This window comes from Mus caroli, unplaced genomic scaffold (assembly GCF_978045245.1).
Source record: "Mus caroli unplaced genomic scaffold, Mus_caroli_1 scaffold_16, whole genome shotgun sequence".
In the NCBI taxonomy this organism is placed as follows: Eukaryota; Metazoa; Chordata; class Mammalia; order Rodentia; family Muridae; genus Mus; species Mus caroli.
Window position 1 is genome coordinate 56,931,804 of NW_028227271.1, and position 21,276 is coordinate 56,953,079.

The 21,276-nt window shown below is 39.7% G+C and overlaps 1 pseudogene; it reads right to left on the minus strand.

The window, feature by feature from the left end:
* Positions 1-18,338: 18,338 nt before the first annotated feature.
* Positions 18,339-20,742, minus strand: LOC110310822 (eukaryotic translation initiation factor 4B-like; annotated as a pseudogene).
* Positions 20,743-21,276: the final 534 nt, after the last annotated feature.

Genomic DNA, 21,276 nt, shown 5'->3' on the forward strand with positions numbered 1-21,276 from the left:
CCCATACAGAATACACAAGATACATTCCACAGAATTCAAAAGGCTCAACAAGCTAAAGTGTCCAAGTGAGGACATCTCAGTTCCACTTGGGAGAGAGAAGAAAGCAATCACAAGAGGGGAGGGAGGGACTTGGGAAGGAAAGTGTATGAGGTGGGGGGCAGTAGGAGGGGGAGAGGGGAACCTGATCTGGTATTGGGTGAGGGAAAAGGAATGAAGCCCTAAGAGCCAGCAGGAAGAATGTAAATAGGCAACCTCAGGAAATAGGAGGTTGGGAGGACCCCCAGAATGCACTAGAGACCTGAGAGGTAAGAGTCTCCCAGGACTCATAGGGAGGGACTTTTGATGAAATGCCTGACAGTAGCGAGAGGGAACTTATGGAGTCCACCTCCAGCCGGAAGACAGGATATCAAGTGAGGGATGGGAGTGCCATCCCACAGGCACACCTCTGACTCACAATTGTTTCTTTCTGAAAGAATTACAGGGATGGAAATGGAGAGGATCCTGAGGAAAAGAAGGTCCAGATACAGGCCCAAATTGGGATCCAGCTCAAGGGTAGGTCCCAAATTACTGAAGCAATGGAATGCTCAGAAAATGGGATCTATCATGACTGCCGTCCGAAAGACCCAACAAGCAGGTGAAAGGTTCAGATGTATTTACTTGCACTGCACCAATGGACAGAAACAGCTAACCCCTGTTGTTGAATTAGGGAGGGCTGAAAGAAGCTGAGGAGAAGGACGATTCTGTAGGAGGACCAGTAGTCTTAATTAATCTGGACCCCCAAGATCTTTCAAATACTGGACCACTAAATAGACAGCATATACCAGCTGATATAAGGCTCCCAACACACATACAGTAGAGGACTTCCAGGTCTGTGTTCATTCAGAGATGATGCACCTAACCCTCAAGAGACTGGAGGCCTCTGGGAGTTTAGAGGTCAGGTATGGTGGGGTGTGGGGGCATCCATATGGAGACATGGTGGGGTGGGGAGGAGGTGTGGGATATGGAGAAATCGGAGGGTGGATGGGGAGGGGCAGGGAGTGGAATATGGAGTGTAAAAAAGGAATTGCAAAGAAAATTAAATTAAAAAAATTATTTATGGATATTCTATATTATTAAAAGGATAATTAATTCTCTTTTGGGTTATAATTATGCTCATAACATATTATCCATCTAAAAAATCGAAGACAGACATATTGCCTGGAGCTTAAAATCAGGTTTTATTTGTCTAGACTGAAAATATCACTGACCTGTGAAAGTTTTAGAAATTAACATCTATTTATAATTAATGATTATAAACAGTAGGTTTTTATTTTATGCAGAATATAGTAGAAATTTCAAGCAGTGATCCATTTCTGTAACCAAATTTGAAATGTTTACAGGTAAAGAATTTGATACCAATTTTGTAACGGACTTCAACAATAACTTATCATCTGAAAATGTAATTTAGGTCCTATCTGTCCTGACCCGCTGACAACATATAACTAAAGCTCCAAAACTATTTTGATTGAAAGGTAAGGGTTATGTTCAATGTATGGACATAAGTGTACCTTCAAGAAATTTTCGTTGAGAATCACTGAAGTAAATAGATACAGTCTATGCTATGTCAGAAAAAAATTAATATTAATAATGGAAAAAATTGGAGCAGTGCTGTAGTATTTATTTTGAAATTTTGAATTTTTCTTACTGTGATATGTCAGAAAACGGTTTGAGAAGAATGGAATTTTGTTTCTTTATGCAGGACTCCATCAATCCCAGTTTAGCTGAGGGTAGAGTCACTTGCTTATTTGAGTCCCTGTGTAGAAATATTGACAACTACATACAGACAAACTGACAGTACCTGACTCAGTTCACCATGTGTCATTATACACAAACATCATCAATGTGTCTGCATTGCATCACACTGTAGATCAAGAGTTCTTTTACTACAGCTATCTACAACCCCTGGTTCCCAAGCAAAATAATCTTACTCTAGTTTTCATACTCATAATTCAGGTGAAATTGATGCTTATTCTTAAAAAGAGTTTTGTACATATGCCAGCTCAAAGAAATTATACAAATAGACATAATGAGGACACATACAAAATAAGAAAGTATATTTATTCTAGTATTGTTTAAAATAATGAAGTTGAAATAACTTGAGATTGACTCTTCATGTTGCACACTCTCCTTCAATGTATTATGTGTGAAATCCTGTTTCCTCCATCACATATAGACTGTTGATGATTTAGGCTGATGGATATTGACAGCTGAGGTATTATTGAATAAGTTAATATATCATGAGCACTAAACACTAGATATATTTTAGCTTAATTGATAACGAATTAATAGTTCCATATAGTAATAAAATATGGACATTTCACCATTTTGAATGTTGATAATGATCATATTTTGTCCTAATGTAGAATTGTGTATTAACCATGTTCCTGGGTTAATTCAAAATAAACACCTAATAATAGTGGTCAAATTTATAGTCAACCTGATAATACCATGGCTCATCTGCTGTGCCTAGTTGTCTTGTAGAATCACCAGAATTCCAGATAGGTGTAGTGGGAGAGCTACTGCATGTAAGAGGTTGGTTTTGTCCTCATCATATGTGCTTCGATTCGAACTAAATGCACATATTTCTTGAAACGAAATTCAGCTCTCTGAAAAATTCAACTGATTCTGTTCCTCCTTTAGCTTTAAAATAAAACCAATACAAAAACAAAATAGGACTCTCAAAAATCCTATCAGATATCCCTTGGAAAGAATACCTTTACAAACATATTGGTATGTTATGATGTATATTTTTGATAATTAAATTATAAAACAGATTTATATTGATTAAAAATATATTTTAATGAATATGTATATGTCTGTATAAATTTCCACATATACATAGGACAGATTTTAATCAGTACACACAAAAGTTAGATTTGGAGACTGAAAAAAGATATTATTCTAAGAAGTAGTTATAAATAAGCATGTTTATAGTATTAGAAATATCAAGATAAAATTAGTATTTCATTAAAGACAATACATTTTTTGCTCTGAAATTTTCCTAAAACATGATTTACCTAACTAAGACAACTTACAAAATTTTGTGACAACTATTTCTGTGAATTTTATTCTACGTAGTAGGTTATCCCTATCAGCTATGTGGCTGTAATTCTTAATAATTCTTCCATGTTTTATTTACAAAGCTAGCATATGACACTGAAATGCCAATTAGGGAAGGTGAATGTATTGTTTTGATGCTTCTATTCTCCTTTCACAAATTATCATGTCCAAAGTAACGTTTTCTTCTTCTGGATTTATTTAATGCAGGTACTTCTGAAGTATACAGCCCCCCCCAACTTATCTAGCTTCATTTATAATATACCATCTATTACCAGCCAGAGAAATTTTAAATATTTTATTTTTGTCTCAGTGACTGCTTATGGTACCAATGGAATGCAGAAGAGAAAATGATTTAGCATAAAACAGGAAGCAGATTATGAATTATTCTGAGTGAAACAATTAGGCAATGATGGAGACTTCAATAAATAGAAGATTGAAGACTGAATAGCCGCACACATATGTAATTTGGAGATAGCTATCACAGTCCTGGTATGGTTTATCTTGCCTGTCAACTTGTGAATTAAGAGATGCATGGATGTGTCTGTGGGGATATTTCATAGTAGATTTACATGTGGCAAACAATCCAAATATGAAAAGTTTCCCTGAATGTAAGTAGGACTGCCTAATTTTCAGTGCTATGGACAGATTAAATGGAAAAAAAACCCAAAAATCTAATCAACTAATTTAACATTTCACCTGCATGTTTTTGTTTTGTTTTATTTTGTTTAGGCTCCACACATGTGTAAGCTCTCTACCATTTTAAATGGAAAGTTTTGAAATGATTAACTAATACAAAATATTTCAGTTGTTTCCACCAGGCATTTTCTTACATTCAACTAATTACATTACTAATGATACTACTAATTATGCATACTAATTACATTCAGCGATTAGCATTTGGGAGGAAGAGGCTGGGAATCCTATGGAAGTTCAAGGCCATCCTGGTCTGCATAGTGAGTTCTAATATACTCAGGACTAAATAGAGAGAACCTGTCTCAAAACCTAACAAAGAAAAATTGATTAGCACAGAAAATTGTTATCAGCAGGGAAGTGGTGGTTGTGATTATTGACCTTATAATTTGGAAGATTTAGGACTGGTTCATGCATAGGATTTGGAAATATTTTTGAGAAGCCGACTAAAGAAAGTATAGAATCATAAAAGCAGATATAAAGAGACCATTGTGAAGGAAGCTAAGATGATGAAGATGTTAACAAAAATTCAGACATTGAAGATAATGCTCATGAGATTTCAGTTAAGAACAAAACTTTTGGGAAATGAAGCAGTGGTAGTATCAATCACATCCTGATAATGTATTTATATTTTGCCAATGTCCTGATATTTTATAGGAAACTCAGACCGGAGGTGATTCATGACTTAAAGAGTTAGAAATAGTAATTAAGGATAAGAAATCATCCGAATGTGATCAATATTAATATTATACATTTAGTATATATTATAATTATCAATATTAATTTTATACATTTATAGTAATATATGTATACATTGACAGTAACAGAAATATGTATTAGTCTGTATTCACAGGTTTTTATCCACTTGCAACCCTGTACCCAAAATAAAACTTGGAGGCTTAATATTGTTTACAAATTTCTTGGCCACAAGCTAGACTAGTTCCCCAACTAATTTTTAACTTATTACCCCTTTTATTCTAACATGAGTTCAGCTAAGTGGCTGGTTACCTCTTCCTGGTCTCCATGTCCTGGTTGAAAATTCTCTCTCTCATTCTTTATAAGCAGGGAGTCCCAGGTAAAAGTCCCACCTTCTAATTTCGTATCAGCTTATTGGCCATTAGATTTTTATTGACAGGTGATGCTTCCATACAGAAAACAGGAATTATATGTACATTGGTCAAAAAACAAAAACTAAGTTTAAGGACTTCCACTTTGTTTGATAATTACCCCCCATGTATACAGTTAATAATACTGTTATTATACATGTATATAAATAGTTTATTAACAATTTAAAAATAAAATATACTAAAATGTGAAAACATGCATATCTACATTGGAAACCACAGAAAATGTGAAATGTACTTAAAGACTAGAAAGATGCAATGATAGAAATATCTATGCTATTACTTTCCTTGATGAGTTTTCAAGAATTAATTTGTTATACATGAGGATTAACCACTTTAGGTTATCCAGTGTTCTAAGCTATTTGTTTTCTAAAGCTAAGCAACTTTAGAAAACTGTAGACATGCTTGTCTGTTTAAAGATAAACTCCATCTGTAGGGTGCACAAGCATCCTTGGTAAAGCATCAAGGTTTTTTATTTTTAAATATTTTTTATTGGGTATTTTCCTCATTTACATTTCCAATGCTATCCCAAAAGTCCCCCATACCCTCCCCCCGACTCCCCTACCCACCCACTCCCATTTTTTGGCCCTGGTGTTCCCCTGTACTGGGGCATATAAAGTTTGCAAGTCCAATGGGCCTCTCTTTCCAGTGATGGCCGACCAGGCCATCTTTTCATACATATGCAGCTAGAGTTAAGAGCTCCAGGGTACTGGTTAGTTCATAATGTTGTTCCACCTATAGGGTTGCAGATCCCTTTAGCTCCTTGGGAACTTTCTCTAGCTCCTCCATCGGGAGCCCTGTGATCCATCCAATAGCTTACTGTGAGCATCCACTTCTGTGTTTGCTAGGCCCCGGCATAGTCTCACAAGAGACAGCTATATCTGGGTCCTTTCAGCAAAATCTTGCTAGTGTGTGCAATGGTGTCAGCGTTTGGAAGCTGATTATGGGATGAATCCCCGGATTTAGCAGTCTCTAGATGGTCCATCCTTTCGTCACAGCTCCAAACTTTGTCTCTGTAACTCCAAGCATCAAGTTTTAAAGAATCAAGAAGCTGGTTTAACAAAATGATCCAGTACAAAGTAAGTTTGTATTTTTCTTTTCTTTTCTTTCCTTTTTTTCTTTCCTTTTCTTCTTCTTTTCTTTTTTCTTTTCTTTTCTTTTTTCTTTTCTATTCTCTTTTCTTTTCTTTTCTTTTCTTTTCTTTTCTTTTCTTTTCTTTTCTTTTCTTTTCTTTTCGTTTCTTTTCTTTTCTCTTCTTTTCTTTTCCCTTTCCTTCCCTTCCCTTCCCTTTCCCTTTCCTTTCCCTTTCCTTTCCTTTTATTGCATCTCTATCTTATCTTATCTTATCTTATCTTATCTTATCTTATCTTATCTTATCTCATCTCATCTTTATTTTATGATTATGGCTGTTTTAGTAAATGATTGCTTTAATACCACGTTCATGCCCATTGTCCATGCAGGCCAGAGAGGGTATAGGATCCTTGGAACTAGAGTTATAGATGGTTGTTAGCCATCATGGTAATACTGCGAACCAAAACTGTGTCCTCTGAAAGGGGAGAGAGTGTTCCTACCAATTGAGCTATCTTTTCAGCATCAAGCATGTCAGTTTTGTAAGGATGCTTTCTAGTACAGAAGTTTGATTTTCTCTTGCAAGCTTATAAATATTCTATTATGATTTCATGAAGTACTTTTTATTTCTTTGATTTCATTCTTTTTCTCAGAAGTGTGGTATTAAAATCTTATTTCGAAATTGAGATGTATCTATCACAGTCTCCATAAACTAAGACTGACAACAAAATGCAAGGTCACCTTTCTATTATTCTAGTTCAATACCACAGCATATTTCTCTTTTAAAAAAAAAAACCATAAATCTCATTTATAAGCAACATCTCAGTTCAACATACTTAATCATCAGGGAAATGCAAATCAAAACAACCCTGAGATTCCACCTCACACCAGTCAGAATGGCTAAGATCAAAAATTCAGGTGACAGCAGATGCTGGCGAGGATGTGGAGAAAGAGGAACACTCTTCCATTGTTGGTGGGATTGCAAGCTTGTACAACCACTCTGGAAATCAGTCTGGCGGTTCCTCAGAAAATTGGACATAGTACTACCGGAGGATCCAGCAATACCTCTCCTGGGCATATATCCAGAAGATGTCCCAACCGGTAAAAAGGACACATGTTCCACTATGTTCATAGCAGCCCTATTTATAATAGCCAGAAGCTGGAAAGAACCCAGATGTCCCTCAACAGAGGAATGGATACAGAAATTATGGTACATTTACACAATGGAGTACTACTCAGCTATTAAAAAGAATGAATTTATGAAATTCCTAGCCAAATGGATGGACCTGGAGGGCATCATCTTGAGTGAAGTAACACAATCACAAAAGAACTCACACAATATGTATTCACTGATAAGTGGATATTAGCCCAAAACTTAGGATACCCAAGATTTAAGATACAATTTGCTAAACGCATGAAACTCAAGAAGAATGAAGACCAAAGTGTGGACACTGTGCACCTTCTCAGAATTGGGAACAAAACACCCAGGGAAGGAGTTACAGAGACAAAGTTCGTAGCGGTGATGAAAGGATGGACCATTTAGGGACTGCCGTATTCAGGGATCCATCCCATAATCAACTTCTAAACGCTGACACCATTGCATACACTAGCAAGATTTTGCTGAAAGGACCCAAATATAGCTGTCTCTTGTGAGACGATGCTGGGGCCTAGCAAACACAGGAGTGGATGTTCACAGTCAGCTATTGGATGTATCACAGGGCTCCCAATGGAGAAGCTAGAGAAAGTACCCAAGGAGCTAAAGGGATCTGCAACCCTATTGTTGGAACAACATGATGTACTAACTAGAACCCTGGAGCTCTTGTCTCTAGCTGCATATGTATCGAAAGATGGCCTAGTCAGCCATCAATGGAAAGAGAGGCCCATTGGACTTGCAAACTTTATATGCCCCAATATAGGGGAATGCCAGGGCCAAAAGAATGGGAATGGGTGGGTAGGGAAGTGGGGGGCGCTATGGGGGACTTTTGGGATAGCATTGGAAACGTAATTGAGGAAAATATGTAATAAAAATATTAAAAAAAATAATAAAATAAAATAATTTATAAAAAAAAAAACATAAATCTCATTTATAAGCAACATCTCAGTTGTGAAGGACAAGGAACTCTTTAAAAGACAAGGAATAAAGTAGGTGATTTATATAGGTATGAACTAATTGACATATAACAGCCAGAAACAACTAAATAAAAAGTGAACAGTTTTTATATTTTCCTGTATATAGAAAAATGGAACTCTTTTGGATATATCTAGAAAATTATGGAAAAATTACCTGGCTATGATTTCAAAAAATGAAGGGAAAATTATTAGTGAGACTCTTGCTAATATATTTTGTTTGGAGGGGAAGAGTTTTGCACAGAAGTATTAAACTCTATCACATCCAGGCTCAGGTGTGGAATGACTAAAGAAGGACAGAAATGTGCTTCCTCTGACACTGTGAAGTGTGGTTCAAACACTTAAATCATCTACAGAAGTAAATATTTTCCAAACTCAAAAGTGCCTTTGGTTATTTATGCTACATTAGTTTTAAAAACTACCTGAAAATATCAAAAAAGCATGCAAAGAATTGCAAATGAATTTGGGTATAGAAACTCTCTGCTTTGTCTTTGATCAATAATTTCTTTAAAATTCTACTACATGGTACTATTATATAAGCATGGATAGCCTTCCTTAGCTTTTTTCTTTATTCCAAAAATCTCAGCAACCTAACTAACCAAACACAAGCTGAACAAGGATAATGATAATCAACCTGAAGTGGATGGGGAAAATTCCAATACAAATAACTACATGCAACTAAAGAGTGGCGAGAGTGAGAGAAATAATCTTCTCTAGGGAAGAGCCCAATAATTCAGTATTTAGCCAAATGATGATGCCTAAATGCACATACAAGTAATATTACAAGGACAGAACAGGTTATAGTTAGGAAGATATATTGCATATATATATATATATATATATATATATGAAATAACAAAGAAAAAGGCTACATATTGCAAAGAGAAAAACAATGCATGGGAGGGTTTAAAGTGTAGGAAGGGAAAGGGAAATGTAATTAGTTTTTCAAAGTAATAAAAATATTTATTGAAGTATGGTACATAATTTCAGTTTTAGAAAGCATGAGACAAAAAACAAAAAAGCAATCCAAACCAAACCAAACAAAATCAAAACTAACCAAAACAAAATCTGCAGGTTAAACTGTGAGACAATTTAATCAGTCATTTCTCTTTGGGTTAGGAGCATAGTTCCAGGCTCTTTCTAATGTCTTCATTCTCAAGACTGGAGACCTATTAAATGTTTACTATTTATTCTGGTATAATAAAGGTCTTATATTCTTACTTAATTCTAGAGTGTAATTCTCTTTATTTGGGTATTCAAATTTCCTCTGAATTCTTCAACCATTTTTTTTTTAGCCTTTCTATGCTATTCCTGAATTGCAGTTATGTTAATTTATGCTTTCACATTTTGTTTTCCTCAATCTGTCCTTTCCCCACATGGACAAAATAATTCTTGTAATTTTGAGACACATTTCTTTATAAATGCATCCAACGTGTCAAGCTCTTGATTTCTCTCCTATTTTAAGATATATCTTAAGAAAATCATCTGCCAGTACCTCCAATGGCAGACTGTTCCAGCTTTTGACATTTAACATTTTGAAATATATTGTAAGGGTCTTTGATTTGAGAAGAATGATATCCCAGACTCAAATAGTATGGAAAATCCGAGAGTGTTCATTCTGTAGAAATCCATGATGAAGGAGCATACAATTCACCATGATGGAACAGGATGAAGACAGAGGTATGAGATACATAGGATCCACTTAACGCCAATTAGTGAAATTTCAGGAAGGAGTAGGTGAGCTTTATCCTGATTGGTTGTCTCTATTTCCAGGGGTATGAGTGTCTCTGGGATTGGCTAGGGCTCCTGAAACTTTCCAGGAGGAGCCTAGAAACTATTGTTGACTTATCTGAACTGTTTGGCTTTGCCCCAGGCTAGATGACAAAAGGAGCTCCTGATTGGCTGCCCACAGGGATACAGTTTTTCCAGTAACTGCCTTGCCCAGACCTGTCTGCTCTTGGAAATATAAACTTAGGCCTAGACTCTCAAACTGCGAGTCTGGAGCCTATCATGGAGTCTGCTTGGCTTAGTCCTCTCAATATCAGATAATGTGATAAATAATTTTAAATATAATAATTAGCAGCTATAAAGAAAATAAGTCTACATCAGTTTTACACAGTTTTACTGACCCAATTCCTGGTCCAAGTGGGACCCTCTAGAGCCCATAGGAATCAGGAACTGCAGTGCAGCTGGGGACATGATTCTTCCAGTTTCCATCTGTGTCCTGGAGCTGACCCTGTGCCACAGCTATCCACACCCCAATCAGATCTGGAGAGAGCTTGTTTCCCAGGAGTGCTGACACACCTAAGATCATAGATGAGACCATCACTACTGGCTCAATACCTGGCCCAAGTGCAACTTGCCCAGAGCCCTTACCAGGAACCAGGAACCAGGAACCAGGAACCAGGAACCAGGAACCAGGAACCAGGAACCAGGAACCAGGAACCAGGAACCAGGAACCAGGAACCAGGAACCAGGGAGCACCTGGGAACATGTAGCAGGAGACACAATCTTCCAGTTTCCATCTGCAATCTGGAACTGATCCTGTGCCACAGCTATCCAGGTCACTTCTTAACAACCACCAATCAGTAGGAAAGCAGAAGTTACAGTTGTACCTAAAGACATTTACTTATAAAAGTTTATGGTTTGGTTTCCAGCTACAGCCATTCTTTTTTAAAGGCAACAAGTTCTAAAATAGGGCCCCAATCAGATGGGTGCCAAGCTGGAAATCCCCTTGCTTGTTTGCTGGCCTCTATGAATGCGTGCTTGAATGCTCAGTGCTTCACCCTTCTGTCCTACTGCATGAGTGATGACTGTGTGACACTGGCTTGAACTTGAATAAAGTCCCTTGTTCTTTTGCATTAGAATCGGCCCTTTGGTGATATTTTGGTGCTTGTAAAATTAGCAAAACATCTTGGTGTGTTGGCCTGGAACACTAAGACCCCTTAAGAATCCAGATCTGAAAAAAATCTTAATGCTAGCCTATAAGGAATTCCTGTCTGTATGTCTGTGTGGAGTTGCAATAATTCTGTTCTCTGTGTCTGTGCCATGCAATACAATTTCTGTTCCTTGTATCTATGCCATATTGCCATCATTCCATTCCTGTCTGTGTCTGTCTATGTGTCTGTGGAGAACTGCTATTATTCTGTTCTGAAAAGAGGCCTAAAAATGTGTATTTCATGGTTAGTGCAACTGGGGCAGAAGTGCTAGATAGCCTTCATTACACAGGACTGGAAGACATTCCAGACTTTGAGAGGGAGGAGACCTCTAGTGTCTCAATCAGGGCTGGGTACAGGCTCAGGTAGCCATGGCTACTTTTCCTCCTGAAGGAGGGTAGAGGATGAATCTTTTTGTGTTTATATTTGTTTGTGTTCCTGTTGAATAATTGTCTACTCTTGCATTTCTTGTTATGGGGCAACATTGACTTTGACAGATTTAGGATGGGACAAGTACCTTTTACCCTTCCAGAATTATTTCTCAGTTACTTTAAAGATGTTAGGACCAGAGGACAGAACATTTCAGTAACCACTAGGAAAGAGAAATTAATAAAGTTCTGTAGGTCTGAATGGACAGGATTTAACATCATCTGGCCCAAAAGAGGTATTTCTGGACTTTAGACTGGTAAAGGCCTTGAAAACATCATTTTCAGACCTAAGTCTAGCCAACTGGATCAGGTATCCTATGTACTGTTTTGGAGGGACCTACTAGAGAATCCTCCTAACTGGCTTAAATCTTTTGACCACAGACATCAGGCAGAAGTGTTCACTTTGGCTAACAAAAAGACCAAGGATGAGAAAACAGAGACACCAGACCATCTACCTCCTCCTACACCAGCTCTCTATCTGGTCCTCCAGGGATAAATGAGAAGGATGTCATTTTTCCACCCCCATATTGTTCTTCTCCTTGAGCAGAACAGCATCCTCTGCAGTCAGAACCACAGGCAGTAGAACAGGCCTGGCTCACAGATTCACAGCCTTCAAGGGGCAACTCCCAACCATGAATTCATTATCTTGCTCTTGGAGGCAGAGGGCCTGGTTGATGATCAGGGGAACCAACCCCACTACTATTGGCCCTTTGCCACTAGTGACCTTTACAACCAGAGAGCACAAAACTCCCCATTTTCAGATAATCTTTGAGATTTAGTTAATCTCTTGGAGACAGTCCATTTTACTCACTTAATATGATTGACAACAGCTCTTACAGGTTATCTTCACTGCAGAAGAAAGAGAAGACATGCAGATAAAGGCCAGGAAATTGTTTCTTGGCCCCAATGGTGGCTTTCCTTTGACATTCCTGGTTTGTGACTTCAATACTGCTGAAGATAACGGAAGAGTCTTAGTCTACTGCCAAGCTCTATTGGCAGGACATACCAGCTCAATATTTTGGCCATGGTATATGGTACTAGACAGGGAAACAATGAGAGCCCTGCAGATTTCTTGAAGAGGGTTATGGAGGCATTTCAACAATACATTCCGAATGATCCAGAATCACCAGAAGTGAAAGCAGCAGTAGCTCTAGCCTTCACCAACAAGGCAGCACCAGATATAAAGAGAAAACTACAGAGGGTTGAGAGATTAAGAGAAAAGAGTCTGAGAGAGTTAGTGATAGTGACAGATAAAGTGTTTAATGGAAAGTAGAGTGTGGAGGAAAAGCAAATTATGGCAGAAAAATGGAGCAAAGACAGAGGAAAGAGCAGAACCATCAGACTCACGACCTTACAAGGATCATGATGGCAGTCAAGGTCAAACCAGAGAATAATAGGAGATGCCTAAAAACAGATGACTTCTGGATAAAGAGGTAAAGGCGGTCCCAAGCTAAGAGTTCACCCCTACTTGGGAGAGAACCAATGTGTTTATTGTGAGAAGGCCACTGGACCAAGGAATGCCCCAAGAAAAAGAAGTCCATCCAAACCATGGCCTTAGAGGATAGAGATGGAGATGTGGAATGGGAGGGTGGGGTTTGGACTCTCCTCCTGAACCTGGGTAACCCTAAGAGTGGAGGGGAAACCCACCAGCTTCCTTGTTGATAGTGGAGCTCAACATTCTATCTTGCTTAAACCTAAAAGTACAGTCTCTTCCAAAAAGTCTGAGGTCCACAGAGCAAAAGGAATTAAACAATGAAGTACCTGAAAACAGTGGTCTTGGGAATGGATTGAGTAACCCACACATCCCTTTTTGTACCAAATATCCATACCCCCTCTTGGGAAGAGATCTTCTGATAAAAATAAAGTTACAAATATATTTATCCCCAGAAGAAGCCAAACTATTAGATTCTGATGAAAGCCAATTCATGTCCTGACCACCACTCTACCCAAACAATCTCAGTTATTTGACCTTCTACCTACCTCAGAGGATGAAATTGCAACTTGGCCCAGTGCTTGGGTAGAGACACAAAGAGTCAGGATGGCTAAACATTGGAACCCAATCTGGATTGAGATCAAGCCAGGACCAAAGACTGAGTGGGACTGACAGTAGTACCTCATGGCTCTGATTGCCAGAAAGGACATAATCCCCCATATCAGGAGGCTACTAAATGTGGGGATCCTGAGGCCATTACAATCAACCTGGAATACCTCCCTCCTCCCAGTCAAGAATTAATGATTACAGACCAGCACAGGACTTAAGAGAGGTAAACAAACCAGTCCTGGAGATCCACCCAACAGTCCCTAATCCTTACACCCTTCTGAGTGCTATTGCTCCCGAGTGCCAAAGGAATATGGCACTGGATTTGAAGAAGCTTTCTTCAGCCTATCTGGCACCAAGAGCCAGGACCTCTTTGCCTTTGAATGGCATGATCCTGAGTGTGGGATTAGCAAACAGCTAACTTGGACCTATCTGCCACAAGGATTTAAGAACTTACATATAATCTTTGATGAGGCCCTTCATGAAGACTTGAGTGAATACAGAATACAGTACCCTAAACTTGTCTCTTTTACCGTATGTGGATGACCTCCTGATGGCAAGTGAAGTCAAACAAGTGTGCCTGAGGACCTCTTGGAGGCCCTGGGGAATTTGAGCTATTTAGCCTCCACTAAGAAGACCTAACCCTGAAAACCACAGGTGACCTATCTAAGTTACATATTAAGAGAAGATTAAAGGAGACACTCTGAGACCAGGAAGGAAATTGTCCTGCACCTCCAAATACCCAAGACTACCCACAAGGTAAAGAAATTCTTGGAGTCCACTGGACTCTGCAGAATATGGATAACAGACCTTTCAGAAATATCTAAGCCACTATATGAGGTCAACAAAAGGCCTTCTGAGAGCTTTATCTGGATGAAGGGACACCAGAAAGGCTTTGACACCTTAAAGAAAGACTTAATTTCTGCACCAGCTTTGTAATTGCCATATACCACTAAGCCCTTCCATCTCTTCATGGACAAGAGATCTGGAATAGTAAAAGTCCTATTGAGTCAGAAAAATCAGGCTTAGGTGCTGACCAGTAGTAACCTACCTGTCAAAGAAATTAGATCCAGTAGTCAGAGGCTTCTCCCCCATGTTTTTGCATCATTTCTACCACAGACCTCCTACCTAGTGGGCATGTACTATAGAGCTCACTCCATGTGTCCATGGGACCATATTACATCAAGATAATGAATTCTGTGTACTTGTTCAGCTATTTCCTAAGATCATCTACCACATAGACAACTAAGTCCAAGACTTCCTGGATGGAATATCAAACTTGGCCCCTACTAGGGTCAAGTAAAAATCTCAGCCCTGACATTAGATCTCATGGGATAAGGTATAACTGGCACTGGCACCAGTATAGCCTCTCTAATGCTGCAAAACAAACAAGATACTTATATAGAAAGACTAAAGAAAGATAGCTATCACTTCCACTGAGACTGTAGGTTCCCTGGCAGAGGTACTACTACAAAACAGAAGGGGCCTAGATCTGCTGTTCATACAAAAAGGAGGACTATGTTCAGGCTTTAAAGGAGAATGTTGTTTCTATATTGACTGTTCAGGGGTAGTCAGAGAATCAATGGCCAAAGTTAGGATAGGCTTTGCTTAATGTAAGAGAGAAAAAACAGTCCCAAGGATGGTTTGAATCTTGATTTAACAGTTCTGCTTAACTACTCTGGTATCTGCCTTTCTGGGGCCAGTTCTTATCCTGCTTATACTCCTTACTTTCAGTCCCTGCATCCTAAACAGATTGGTCCAATTCCTGAGAGAGAGACTTGGGCTATTCAGTTTTTGGTCATGTGGAGTCACTATCAGTTCCTCCAAAACCTGGACAATGAGGCCTTCATGCTCCAGAATGCCCCATGATTGGGCCTTCTAGTTACCAGAGAAAGGGGTGAATGAGAGACCAGGCCAACTTCATCTTGGGTTAAGGCTCCAATTTAGAGAACCTAACTTAAGGTTGAACTCCATTTAACCACCTGGCCTGCACCTAGCACTGGTCTCCAGGTTACTCCCTAGCACCCACCAATGAGAAGGAAAGCAGAAGTTACAATTGTACCTAAAGATATTTACTTGTGAAAGATTATGGTTTGGCTCCCAGCACCAACAAATAATTTTAAAGGGCAACAAGTTCTAGAATAGACCCCAAATCAGATGTGTGGAATGCTGAAACCCCACTTGCCTGTTTGCTTGCCTCTATAAATTCTTGAAACTGGAGCCAAGGCTTCACCCTCTCATCCTGCTTCATCAATGACAATAGTGACAATAGTGTGTGTGACTCTGGCTTGAGCTTGAATAAAGATCTTTTTTCAATTGTATTGGAATTGGCTTCTTAGTAATATTTTGGGGCTCAAAAACAAGCACAACTGCAGCTTTTCTCCCTGGTTTTTGCTACAGTTCCTGTTTTTATCAGATTCTGTCTGGCACTCCTGCCTTGGCTTTCCCATTGTTGCAGAATATATTTGATAACTGTGTGAAGATGAGATTGGCTTATTTACTGGGAAAAAATGTTTCTAGTTGTGGTGTTGTTCAGATTTAACACATACTTTTAATCCCTCTGGCTGAAATAGAGACTCCACTTAGTATACACCTTTAATCCCAAACAATAAAAGTAAAGTTAGTTTACATTAGGAAGTACCCATGTTTGAAAGCAATGTCTAATTGTGTATCATATAAATTGATGAATCAGAGAAAGATTTGACAGAACAATATATGCTTATGTCTCATGTGAACAGAGAGAGGAAAGAGAGGTGACTTAAGAGAGAGCAGCACAGAAAAGAGAAGACAGTTTTACCAGGAGAGTTTTACAGAGACAGACTGATGAAAGAACAAGATAGACACACATGAAGCCAGAGAATGACAATGAGCCAGAAGATTAGAACAGATTGCCATAAGTAGCTTTCAGCCCAGCAGAACATAAAGTCAGAGTCTGAGAGGAAAACCAGATTGAGTCAGTCAGCTTGGAGAGGAGTTTGAGCCAGAACAGGTGAGTTGATCCAGCCATTCAGTGTTCAGAAAGAATTGTAAAGAGTAAGCTTATTTAGCAGCAAGTGTCAGCATCTGAAAATATTCTAGGCCTAGATTACACAGAAGCTAGAAGATTCCAAGCATAGGTCTAAGTTAGCAAACAGAAGCAGCCTCCAAGAGAATGATTACATCAGTTGAACAAAAGTGTATTGTACACTAGATAGTAGAGTATAATGACAAGTCAAATGAATTATTTTCTATACTGAGTTGATTTGGGACATTGGGATTTATTAGAAAAACAGAAAAGTACCCTGCGCATACAGTATTCAGGTCAGTGACAAGTTACTTTTGCAAGCATCTTGGTACCACCCTGTATATGGTAGGCTTTTATCCTTGTGATAAAGTAGAAAGCAGATACAGAGGTACTGAACAGTCAGTTCATACTTGAATGAGAAGATAGATACTTTAATTTTGGTGTAATTTTATTTGGTGTATATGTAATTTGGTGTAATTTTATTACCTAAGTCTTGTGTGTCCCTGCCTATTATGTTATTTACAAATGATTAGTTGAGTAAATGCATAGGCTAGGTAAGACAACCAGTTTTCATCCTAAAGGACTGCACTTCTTTGTGCTAGGCACATGCCTACAGGTGAGCTTTATTGTAAGACTGGTGTTTTTTTTTTTGTTGTTTTTTGATTGTTTTTGACTATTGCCATGTTCTCCTTAAAATTGCCTTGGAAGCCTCTTCACTGAGCTTCATGCATCTTTGTTAACAAGCCTAAGTCACCAGACCTGGATAATGACAAATCTTTTAAGGACTCACTGTGTTTGTTTGAATAAAAAAGCCCTTCATAGGTCCTTCTGACTGGTCCTTTCTGCTGGAACAGACTGCTAGCTGTTAAGAATGAGGACATCCTGAGTTTTACTGACAAATGGATAGAACTAAAAAATATCATCCTCAGTGAGGTAACTCAGACTCAAAAGGACATGCGTAGAATGTACTTACTAATAAGAGGATATTAGACAAAAGAAAAAAAAAAGTAGGACAGAACACCCAAGATACAGTCCACAGAACTTAAAAAGGAGAACAGGTTGAAGGGCCCAAGTGAGGAAGCCTCAGTCCCACTTGGGAGGGAAAAGAAAGCAATCACAAGGGGAAGGGCAGAGGGACTTGGAAGGGGAGAAGAGGGAAACATGATCTGGTATTGGGGGGCGGGGGGGGGGGAGTAGGACTGATGCCCTGAGGGCCAGTAGAAAGAATGGAAACAGGCAACCTTAGGAGGTACAAGGTTGAAGGTGGGGTGGTGGTGGTGGGGAACATCCAAAATGTAACAGACACCTGGGAGGTGAGATACTCTCAGGACTCAAAGGGAGGGACCTTAGATGAAATGCCCTACAGTGGGGCGAGGAAACTTGTAGGGCCCACCTCCAGCCGAAATCACTCCTAAACTGTTCCCATTTAAGTCAGAACTAAAGTAGAGGTGTTGGCAGCCTCCTAGAAACTAAAACAGCTTCAGAGACTAGATTTACCTTTCAAAGGTTGGAAATGTTTGGGTAATCACAGGTACCACCTTTTATAAGAGTTAGAAAGCAGAAATCTCAATTCTCCCTTGTACCTTTCTCTACTGTCTAACTGATGTGACTGTCTCTCTGTCACTGCATTTCTGCTGAACGGAGCCTCAGGCACTAGTCAAACAGGTTGGTATCATCAGACATAATTTCCTCAAAGCAGAACTCACATCTCTGGCTACAATGGTGACTCTCCACTTACTTCAGTACTTTAAAAGGCTGCAGCATGCATACAAAAGACTTTCGTTTCATTAAGAAAAGGTTTTGAAAGGTCCTCAGATGATGAGTTTATTTTGTCTTGTCTGGATAGAGGTTTGATTTGCTCTTGAATTTTCCAGGGTGGAGACTAGGAAGAAGGCACAGGGTGTGGAGGTCTACTCTGTGGTCATCTCCCTCATCCTCACCATCCACTGACAGAGCAGCATCCTTGCTTGAAGAACTGAACTTCTCAGATTTCTTTGGCTCAGGTACAGATCTGAATTCTTGATCTTTTTTGCCCTCATTCCTTTCATCCCCAGGACCATACCTGGAGTTTCCAGTTTGGCCTTGTGTGACACTCACCCTATCTACTTTATTTTCAACTTTCCTTGATGGTTCTTCCTCAGAGGGCTGAGCTGGAGTACTTTATCTCCACCATTTCTGGGGACTGCTGGTCTGTGTCTGAGCTCCGAGATCAAGCAGGAAGGTTAGAGCTTCGCTTCACCCACACATTCTTCTTTGGTGGAGGGGCTGGCATAATCTTTAGAGACTGGTTTAAGAGGCTTAAAGGTTAGAGAGTGACAGTCTTCTTTATTGAGGGTTTCATTTTCTAGAGATGTCTCACTCTTTCCATTGTGTATCTCAGTCTGAGTTACTTTTGCCAGATGTGGCCACAGTCCCAGTCTGAGATGACTCACTTACTGTTCTCCACCATTCTCTTCCTGAGTTTCTTCACTTCCCCGATTTGGGTGTCTCTCCAGGGAGCTGGAGGTCTAGTTTTGGCTCATCCAACTGACACTGCAGCTTCTGCTCCTCTTTCTGTAGCTGTTCCTCTGTTTCTCTTTCTCTAGCATTTGTGTCAACAGACTTCACCTGATTATGTGTTTATAAAAAGATATAGAGGTGTAAGATATGTTCTATGGGGGTGTGGTGATGTATGGTGGGAGGGGGTGCCTCAGCAGGACCATGTCGAGGCATCTCTTCCCCATGAGGGACCAGCCACAGGAATAAAGTTTATTCAGGGCATGGGGAGGGGAATTAAAAGTGTAGTAGAGGCAGAGAAAGGCAGAGAGAGGGAGAGAGTAGAGAAGTAGAGGCGGGCCAATGGCCATGAGCACGTGGAGAGAGGGTGAAGGGAAGGGGGAAGGGAAGAGCTCAAGATGGTAAGAGAGAAGCAAGGGGGAAGCAAGAGAGGGAGGATGGGGCAAGTAGCACCTTTTATAGTGGGTCAGGCCTACCTGGATGTGGCCAGATAACTGTAAGGGGGGAAGCATCCTTGGCTACTGCCAGGTAATTATGGGGTGGAGTGTAGACAGAATGCTAAAATCACCCCTCCAAAGATAAAAGCGGCTGGGATGCACTAGGTGGTACTAGCAGAGGAGTCATCTTCTTTAGGCATACTCTGAAGTTTTAGATTAAGTTTGGGTCTTTGGCCTGGGAGTGGGGTGAGGGGCAGGTATGGAGGGGGTGGAATGTGGGGGTGTGTCGGGGGGTAGGGTTGGGGAGATATGGAGGTGGCGGAGGAAGGGGGGGACTTGAGGGCGGCCCTGTCATCACGCTTATAATTATCCTAAGAGTAATCATCCCTGGAGTTCTATGATGAATCATCCGTTCTGCCGTATCTATCTTCATAGCCATCCCCACCTCCTCTGTAGTCATCGTCCCTCTGAAACCCACTTCCAAATGCTCTTCTGCCACTGCCCATCCTGGAGTCACAGCACTGGTCATAATCTCAGCTGCTTATGTCATCATAATGATTCTGGACCTCATAGAGGCTCATGTTTCTGTGTGGGCCATCTTGATGATGGTCCAAATACCCAGCCCTATACCAGTTTGAATCTTAGCGATCTCAGTACTTGTCTCCAAAGTTATCTCCTCTTTTAGGTAGATAGTCATCAAAGCTGTCTGTGGCAAGACGGGGCCTCCAGTCTGTGTCTGTTTTGTCTGAATTTCCAATTTTTATCTTGACCAAAAGAACAGTCATCTCTGTCTTTATCCCGTCCTTGATTAGCAACATCCACTCGAATTCTCCTGTTAGTAGAGACTTTTCATTGAGACTCAGAGCACTGAGCAGAGAATTCAGGTCCTTAAATTCTGCATAGCCAAACCTGTCTGGATTGCTGGATTCACGAGGTAAGCCTACAGCAGTGATATTTAATCCTCTAAAGAATTCTTTAATGGAGTCTTCTGTGACATCATAGACTAGATTCTCTAGGAAAGCAGTATAGGGTGGCAACCTGGGAAGAGGGTCAATATTGGGTTCCCAAGCAGTCCATGGAACAGTGGGAAGTATGGAACGGCCAATTGGAGGTTCCCTCTACACCATCATCTTTACTATGTCAAATTGTTGACACATCTCCTTTCAGATGTCTGTGTCATCAGCCCAGTTGACTGGTTTGGGGACATAGGTGGTTCCTTCACCAGTTCCCCCATCCTCAGTTATAAAGTCTGTTAGGGAGATCATCTTCCCCTTCTTTTTGGTTGAGGCTGCCATGTTGGGAGAGGGAGAGAGAATGCATGAGGTCAATAATACTTAATCCTTTTAGATACTCCTTTTATGTTTTCTATTGATTACACATGTGCACACACCACACCCACACATGCATGCACACACACACACATACACACAATTGACAAACAGAAAAAAGTGAATGAGCAAGATAGTGGGTAGTATAGAGAGCCAGAGAGGTAGAAAGATAGAGATAGAGAAACAGAAAGAGATAAGAAAAGATTACTTCTTGGCCTAGCTGTCCATGTTACTCATAACTGGTGAGCATGTGTGCTGCTTTCCACAGAGGCCAAATAAGTAGCCCACAAGCTTCTCCACACAGAACAAAATTAATGCAGACTTGTATTTACTTTTTCCTAGAAACTGAAAGTTTTCCATGAAACAGAAACACAATACTTTTTCCCTCAGAAGTAGTATAAATCTAACTTTCTGACAAAGTTGAATTCACACAAATCTCCAAAGTTAATAAAGTCTCAGAACCAAATAAAGCACTTAATTGACTAAGACTTCATTGATTAT